The sequence below is a fragment of the Prosopis cineraria genome, unplaced genomic scaffold, assembly GCF_029017545.1.
Source record: "Prosopis cineraria cultivar Desert tree isolate PC_DT_omini unplaced genomic scaffold, ASM2901754v1 PC11, whole genome shotgun sequence".
NCBI lineage: Eukaryota > Viridiplantae > Streptophyta > Magnoliopsida > Fabales > Fabaceae > Prosopis > Prosopis cineraria.
This window is the reverse complement of record NW_026555342.1, coordinates 41310876-41319926: the sequence shown is the minus strand read 5'-3', so window position 1 is coordinate 41319926 and position 9051 is coordinate 41310876. Positions and strand designations below refer to the sequence as shown.

General features: G+C 33.8%; 1 long non-coding RNA gene and 1 pseudogene across 1 annotated transcript; one reads left to right on the top strand and one right to left on the bottom strand.

Annotated features, from left to right (window-relative positions):
• Positions 1-2051: 2051 nt before the first annotated feature.
• LOC129284846 (uncharacterized) lies at positions 2052-7141 on the bottom strand. The gene is made up of 4 exons (XR_008586974.1): positions 6632-7141; positions 4838-5381; positions 4656-4747; positions 2052-2273 (listed from the first exon to the last, which is right to left on the bottom strand). It is a non-coding gene; the product is annotated as an uncharacterized LOC129284846 (long non-coding RNA).
• On the top strand, positions 3532-4555 carry LOC129284845 (uncharacterized; annotated as a pseudogene).
• Positions 7142-9051: the final 1910 nt, after the last annotated feature.

Genomic DNA, 9051 nt, shown 5'->3' with positions numbered 1-9051 from the left:
CCTTTGAACGATGGTTTACTTTTGATGATCTACCTTTACAAAAATGGAGGGAAAGACTTTGTTAGTTTTGACGTGTGGATTTATTTGTAGATGAGCAGATCAATACTCTCAAAATTTCCCTTAGGGATAACTAGAAACTTGAGAGAACGGTTCTGAAATCTTAGTAAGTATCAAAAGATCCAAGCAACAGAACTTGATACAACATCATTCCTTAGAATTATTCATAAAGAATTTGTAAGAGATTTAATCGCATTGAAAAAAGAAACAACAGAAGTTCATTGAAATGAAGTGTTGTTCATTAGATAGAAAAGATTTGTAGAAGCATTTTCAACAGATGTTTGAAAACTATTACATGCTGAATGGTGCTATTGATGTTAATATCAGGCATATGTTTATTGTTTCAATACTAGATAACCTTCAACTAGATTTATACAAAGACATTAATGCGTTACAAAGAGACATGTCCCGGATCTCTCGGATAAATTTATTAATCTCTTTCTGCTCTGGATAAGCTTTGTGAACAACAAAAGCTCTTTAAGTCCATGTTGGACGAAAATTAAAAGTTACGATCAGCCTATAAGAAGCCATATTTAAAGAAAATTTGGAGTAAATTTTTCCCTTGGATGACACTATCGAGGCAAAAATCCTTTAAAATAATCTTCCTGCAAAAGATATCCTTATTTGCTTTAATGTGTATCGACAAACGAATAACCTACATATACTCCCTAAGGGTATCAGGTTCAAACAATTTTCTATGGAATACACTAATATCTCAAACATCATAAAGATTCCAATAGCTCCTCTAAGTTATGAGTATATTAGAGATCAACTCCTCTAATTTTGATATGAAAGTCATGATGAAAATTGAGGGGTTTTTCATCAAGCTTCCTTTCAAGAAGAATGAAGATATCAATCCAACAAAAGTATCCCATCCTAGGATGAATCTTGAAGGCCTTTCCCTTTCAAGAGAAGAATGTGCATGCCAGGCATTTATGTTGAAAAAAGATTAGGGAAATAAAGAGGAGATGAGGGGTTGGCAATTGATTACAAGCCTCTTAATGCTTTTCTATAAGATGACAAGTTTCCTCTCATAAAGATTAACACTCAATTAGTCCATCTAAAGAAGGCCAAAATATTCTCAAAGTTTGATCCGTACCTTTCCTATTATCAACAGTATTGATATACATACATTGATGACATGTTACAGTTCTCTAAAATTGAGAAAGAGCACAAGAACCTCCTAGCCCAATTCTATAAAATAATGTTGCAATATGAGATTATACTCTTAGCTTAAAAAGGATATATTGATATTGCCCAAATAGAATTTTTGGGGTTGACTATTCAAGATGGATGGTATACCAACCCAACCCACATATTACTTGAGAACTATTAAACTTTCTAAATGAACACTTATCCAGAACACAAATTCAAAAGTTATTAGGGATTATTAATTACATCAAAGAATTTATTCCTCAAGTTCACATCATACCAACCAATGGTCCAACTTATTATGGAAAAATCCATCGTTGTAGGCGATAAGTCAAATAGAAGCTACCCAACATCTAAAGTAGATTTTTCAACATCTTCCACCTTTAAAGATTCTAGATAAAGGTTAGAGTTCTATAAAGTGATGCAAATAATGATTGTTAGAGAGACACCACTATAAAACATATCTTTTGGAGCACTTATTTTTTTGCTTTCAAGAGCGCTTCAGAGGCACTCCTATAACTAGTGCTCTTGAATGTATGGGAGTACTTTCTAAAGCACTTTCATAAACGCCCTTGCGAGATCTCTTTCCCAGAAGCACTCCAATAGGCCTCTCAAAAAAGATTACAAAATGAGCATGAAGGAGTTCTATGGGAGCGCTTATTGGGAAAGCACTCCCATATGTGGCTCTATAGGAATGCTTCTCCACAAGAGTGCTTATCCAAAAAACACTCTTGCATGTAGTTTTATTTTAAAAAAAAAAAATATTCTCCTTAATTAGACATATCCTTTAATACATTCTAATAAATTTTATAATAAATCATTACTCGATAATATTAAGACAATTTAAACACTACAAAGCATAAATTCATTAAACATTATAAAATTATACATCATTACAAACTAGTCAAAATTCAATCAGTATTTGGAGTCATACAATTTAAAATTTTAAAAATTCCCTATGCATAATGGATTACATCCTAAAAGCTAATATGGTACCACAACAAACACCGATGACTTCCCTCTCTTCTCATGCTCCTTCAACAGCGTTTTGTTCCTCTGCAAAACTAAAAAAAAAAAACAAAGAAAGATAAGTTCACAATGGCAAAATAAAACAAAAAAAATAAGATGAGTGATGAAATTCACAAAAAAAAAAAAAAAGCGCCAAACAAGAAATCTACAAGCATCCTTCATGACAATATTTACCAAAACATTACAATAAAAATAAAATAGGAAAATAGTTAGAAAGCACTTACCTTCTCAATGCATAATTTATACGTAATTGTCATGATTAGCAATTTTCAAAGATCCCCCTTTATTTTAGGCCTTTGAGATTATAATTATTATGAACTGTACCGCATTTGATTAGTCACCACATTTTCTTTCTTTATAAAATAATACTAAGACAAATAGAAAAAGCTATCAGCAGAATACCAACAAGTCTAAAAGGGCACTAAATGGAAGCTAAATCCATAAATTTTCCTTTAAGTCCAATCTTCACTAATCCCTTCTAGAGGATTAAATAGGTTTTGACTAGGTAGATTTTTCCTGTTACTTGTTCTTTTCAAAAGCTAAATGGTTACATTTTAATATTTAATAGTAAAAGCAATTACTTCATGTCATGTTGCTAATAAAGCATCCTTTAACTGACTGGTAAAGATTATAAAGAAAATGATTAAAGTCCAACGCTACTTGCCATGTTTCCAATCTCACGCGCCATCCTCCCCGACCTCCTCCTGCACAGCATCGTAACAGTTACTCAACCTCGCTTATTTTATTTTCTTCTCTTCATTTCCTTCTCCTGACTACACTCTCCTCTTCCTCCTCTGTTTCATGATATTACAGCCCACCACCCACACAAGACATATCTAAATTCATCATACCATCCCCCATTTCCCTTGTATATCCATTTTCAAACCTCACCATCTTATATTGGAGCTTCCTTCTTCTCTTACACTCTACCCTTCTCCTGCTTAAAATGCTATCATTGTCTTTATAAACCCATGCATGCACTCATCCAATCTAATTTTGTTTCTTGTTAATTACCAACAGACTCGAGTAACACAAGAATTACCAAGCCATTGAACTCTCTGCATCCTATTTTACTTTTCAGGGTTTAAGGGCATGCATGCATTTTAATTTTTTTTTTTTTTAAGTTCTTCCTGGCAAAAATTTTACTCTCAATTATCAGTATTTCTGAGAATCAATTTGGTTTTATGCCAGGTAGATCAACTACAGAAGCGATTTATCTACTAAGGGGATTAATGGAAAAGTATCGTTGTAAAGATAAAGATCTACACATGGTTTTTATTGATTTGGAAAAAGCATATGACCGTATACCAAGAGAAGTGCTTTGGAAAGCGTTGGAAAAAAAGGGAGTACGGATTGCTTATATTAAAGCCATACAAGATATGTATGAGGGGGTAAAAACTAGTATAAGAACGCCTAGTGGTCAAACAAAGGATTTTCCTATAAAGATTGGGCTACATCAGGGATCATCTCTGAGTCCTTATTTGTTCAACTTGATTTTAAATGTTTTGACGGAACATATTCAAGAGGAAATCCCGAAATGTATGCTCTTCGCGGATGATATAGTTCTTATAGCAGAGACAAGAGAAGAGGTTAATTGCAAACTTGAGTTATGGAGGAGGACATTGGAGTCGAAAGGTTTTCGTCTGAGTAGAAGTAAGACGGAATATTTATATTGTAAATTTGATAAAGGACTATTCGAAAATAATTTGGAAGTGAAATTGGGAGATCAAATTATACCTCAAGTGGAAAAGTTTAGATATTTGGGAGCCATTATCCAAAATGATGGCGAAATCAGTGAAGATATTTCACATAGAATTCAAGCTGGGTGGTTTAATTGGAAAAAAGCTAAAGGAGTTATTTGTGACCGTAAGGTGCCTAATAAACTTAAAGGAAAGTTTTATCGTACTGCTATCAGACCAGCAATGTTATATAGTAGTGAATGCTGGGCTCTAACGGGACAGCAAGAACATAAAGTTGGAGTAGCAGAGATGAGAATGTTACGATGGATGTGCGGACATACACGTAAAGATAAAATTCGAAATGAGCACATACGTGAAAAAGTGAGGGTGGCACCTATTGAGGAAAAAATGGTAGAAAATCGGTTGAGATGGTTTGGGCATGTACAAAGAAGACCAAGGGAGGCACCAGTGAGAAGAGTGGAACATATAACTTTGAGTCCGATTAAGAGAGGTAGAGGAAGGCCTAAGAGAACACTCTTGGAAGTTGTTGAACGTGATCTCTTAATAATATTTCTAAAAGCTTAATAAATGATAGAGCACAATGGCGTCTTGCAATCCATGTAACTGACCCCACCTAGTGGGATAAAGGCTTGTTGTTGTTGTTGTTGTTGTTATCAGTGCCATGAGTCTAAATACTGAGCACAAACAGCATAGGAAATAGGCGTTTGGGAGTAGCACCTTAGGCCTTGAGCTGCATCACTCTGCTTCCTGCTGTTTTCCAGTGGGAAACCGTTGTTTCCTGATGAAACCTCATATTGGTTCCTGGATTCCTATATCAAATTCACACCATTACCACAACACTCAAAAGACTTTCTTCAACAAATCAACATTGTTTATATTAATTGGATTTGGTCACTTACAGCATCATCATTTTCCTATACTTCTGAACATTCCATAATCTGGAACTTCACTTAAACCATAATATATTGAAAGCAAGATGTCCAGGTCTGACTGCAAAAGAGTTTTTTTAAAAAAAAAATCATAGGCATAGGGAAAGTGCCTTTTTTAATATCCTCCCCATACTTGTCCAGTGAAATAGCACCATTAATGGCTAATGCTGTAATCCCTTCCTCTTCCCAATCACTTTCAAAGCCATAGTTCTCATCTTCTGTTTGCTCATCTTCTTCTTCATCATCATACTCCCACTACCATCATCAGGTTCTTCCCAAGTTCCTTGTTGGGCCTGCAAATGTGACAATCCTTGTCTATATAGAATTACCCCAAAAATCCTGAGTCTCCTGATTTTATAATGGTCTTCAGCAACAGAGAGATAGCACCTTTGTTGGCTCAGACTACTTATAAAACAGGCGCTGCTTTTGATACTAACAGAAGTTTTGGTGCTTGCAGCAGACAATGGCATATGCTGATTATTAAGAACAAATGATGGAGACCAATAACTCATCTCTGCATATCCAGGGAAAAGAAGTAAAGATAAGTGGAAAATAAAATAAAACACAAAAAAAAAACATAATCTTTTCAATTTCTACTAAATAACATTTATCACCACAGGCAAACCTATATTACACTCATTTGCCCCCACTGAAATCTTTGAAATATGAATGGTTGTTATAATGTCCTTATAATTTTTGGTCCAGAAAGAGCAAAACCACAACAAACTAGGCTAACAATTTCCACCAAACACAATAAGATAACATATTATGAAAAATCAAGAGTGACAGTTACTACATATCAAGATGGTAAATATAGCTGAATTTATGGGTCACTGAAAGGTCCAATAAGAGTGCCAACAATTTTCACAAGATCTGATGTACAACATTGTTTTATATCTCAGGATTCATGAAATATCTCGGATGCAAACATGCTACATTAGAATCTCAACAGTATATTAAATCCTTTACATGAGTGTCAATCCCTCATTAAAAACGCTTTTGATTTAGTTTCAGCAAGTTAACTATATATAGCTTATGCAGAGAGCAGTCTCTCATGTTTACTTTTCAGACATCGATCAGTTAGCCAGATTTGATCTTATGAAAACTGAAAATAGAACTGTTAGAAATTGGCCGTGAAAGATATTTTGTAACGAAAAGGCACGTACTCTGATCCTTCCCAATGAAATAAAAAGACCATATTTACCATATTAGATAGATTATAGTCAATAAGAACAATAGCTCCTCCACAATTCTACTGTCAAAGTAAAATATATCACAGCTTATAGTCAAACCAAATTTAGAAATTCCTAGAGTAAATAACCATTGTACACTATAGTAAGTCTCTATTCTCCTTTTTACTACACATTCATGTAAATAACCAGAAACAGAGGAAAAGATGGATACTAAAATAAATTAAACGTTGTACACTTCAGCATCGCCTTTAGGTCCCTGTCAAAAAGATGCTTATCTCCACAATTGAGGAGGCAACATGAAAAATCCTCCAAAGGAAAACAACTATCAACTATGAGCTTAGCTAGTGGTCAAAGGATTTGCTGTCATGTAAGGTGATATGCATCCCTGAACCTAAAAACGTCATATTTTTTTCAGGAGAAGTAATTAGTTCTCATCATCATCAGTTACCGAAAGAAGAAAGAAATAAACACTTGCACGCAACATTCATAAAAACCAGCTATAAGGAAAAGATATATAGTAATAATGATGTGAATATATAGGAAGTATATATACAATAAATATTTATTATACCAAGAATCAGTGGAATACTCAAAGCTTTCCTTTGTGGGAGAAGACAATAAGAGTGACCTCAACATCGCAGAGGACAGGGATCTCATCAAGAGGGGAGAAGACGGACATGCGGCTTAGATCTAAAGTGAGGAGAAGACGGATGCATCAAAGATTAAGAACCCTTACTCCATCTTCTTCCTTACTCTGACGCACGGCTTAGATCTAAAAAGGGACGAAGACGGGACGCCGACCGATGACTTCGACGGAACACGTGACGGCACGACGCGACGCGAGCAAGGTTTCAGTCCTTTGGGACTTGACAGACAAGGCCAATCTACAAACTATGTTTGACAGCGACTTTGGCAGCCCCTTGGGCTAACATCGACTGTGGGTCTGTGGCTGGCTTGCAGTTGGAGACGAAGCTTCTTGTGGGGTGAGGAGAAGAATGGAGAGAGAGAGAGAGAGAGAGAGAGAGAGAGCTTCGTTGGAGAGAGAGCTTGGAATTATTAGATTAGAAATCTCACTCTGAGTAGGGGATGGGTGCTCGGGCAGATGAGAGGCTTTTCTTTTTTGTTTTTTAATTAAAAAATTCCTTTAAGAGCCCTAATTAAGAAAGCGCTTCCATATGCAATTTCTATCAAAGCGCTTGTAACTTAAGCGCTCTGATAGTTTTGTATATATAATTTTTTTGAGTGCTTTTTAAAAAATATTTTTAAAAAAATGCTCTTATAGCTTTTTTGTATCTAAAATTTTTTTTTCTATCTATGGAAGTGTACTCTGAGAAACTTTATTTTTTAAAAAATATTCTTTTAAATATAAGTTGTGGAAGTGCTTATTACAAAAGTGCTCCAATAGATTTTAATTGCTTTTTTAAATTTCTTTCATGGGATCTAATGGAGTGCTTTTAAAAGAAGCACTTCTATATGAAACATATATGGGAGCTCTTTTTTCTACTGCACTTTGGTAAGTTTCGCCTCACCATTCTAGAGCGTTTTTAAACAAAAACGTTCTGAAATAGGAACTCATATAAATCTATTTTGTAGTAGTGAGAAGTACTCATAGAAGAAATTAATAAAAAGAGACATTATTGTGGTCATGCTAGTGGGAAATTCAAGCTCTCTGAAAAGCATTATCACATAGCTTATAAAGAAGCTCTAGCTGTGAAATGTGGCATTGAAAATTCAGCTTTCATCTCAACCCCTATCACTTTGTAGTAGAAATAGACAATACATCTTTCCCAAAGATTTTTTTAATCAAAATAAAAGGGTTCTCCGTAAAGCTCAACTCTCTCATTGGAAAGATTGGTTTTCCTAATACAAATTCATAGTTCGACACATTAAAGGAAACCACAATACCATTACAGACTACCTTGCTAGACCTTAAAAGAAAGTTCAGCTCATAACACCCTCTTCCCGTCAACCTTGTTAAATCTTAGTTTTGATTATTATAAAATAGAGAAGTATTCTTTTTTCTAGATGGTTGTGTGCTTTTTTTTTCTTCAAAAAATTAAGATAATCCAAACTATAGGCTTCATTATCTTATTTCTAATCCTAAACTTATCCTTTGTTTTTATTTTCTCTCATAAGGCTTGAGATAAGTGTTTGACTTATCTCAAATCTCCTTGAACATGATCAATTCATGTTTTAGTTTTTTTTTTTTACTAAGTTCGTCTTGTTCATACCAGTATTAACTATGTCATACTAGTATTAAGGGTCTCATACTCCTATCTTCATAGCCATACCATATGAAAGGTATCTTTTCTTCCTTGAAGATTTACATACCGGTATCTTCATTTTCATATTGGTATCAACTATCTAAATTTTACTTCTCTTATCCTCATCTTTATACGAATGACTATTTGCTCATGCTTGTATTTATGCTCAACTTAATTCATGTCAACGTCATATACTTCATACTAGTATCAAATGTCTTCAATACCATCTCTCCATGCTCATACCCATATGAAGTTTCTCATACTCATATAAACACAGGTTCTTCATCTTACCTTACGTAATTTCATATAGGTACCATATTCTTGCTACCTATATCAATCTTGTTCAAATGTCATCTTTTACAATGTTCATTCCAGTATGTATTCCTTGTACCTATATGAAACTCAAACACATTCCTCGTCAAGTATTCATACTTATATAGGTATCAAATTATTCCTTGCAATATGAACTGCAACATCCTAATTTTTAGATAAAAAAATTATGAAATTTAAGTTTTTTTTAAAATGATGATAATAATAGGAATTTATATTATTTGAGGTTATTTGAAAATAATAATATGGTTAGGCATTTAATTATGAATTAAAAACTTAAGTTTAAAATTATATAAGAAATATTTTATTAAGATACAATTTTAAGATTTAAAAAAAATTATTATTAATGTGTGTGTGTGAGTTAAAAAAAAAGAAAAAGAAAAGAAAGTAAAAAAAA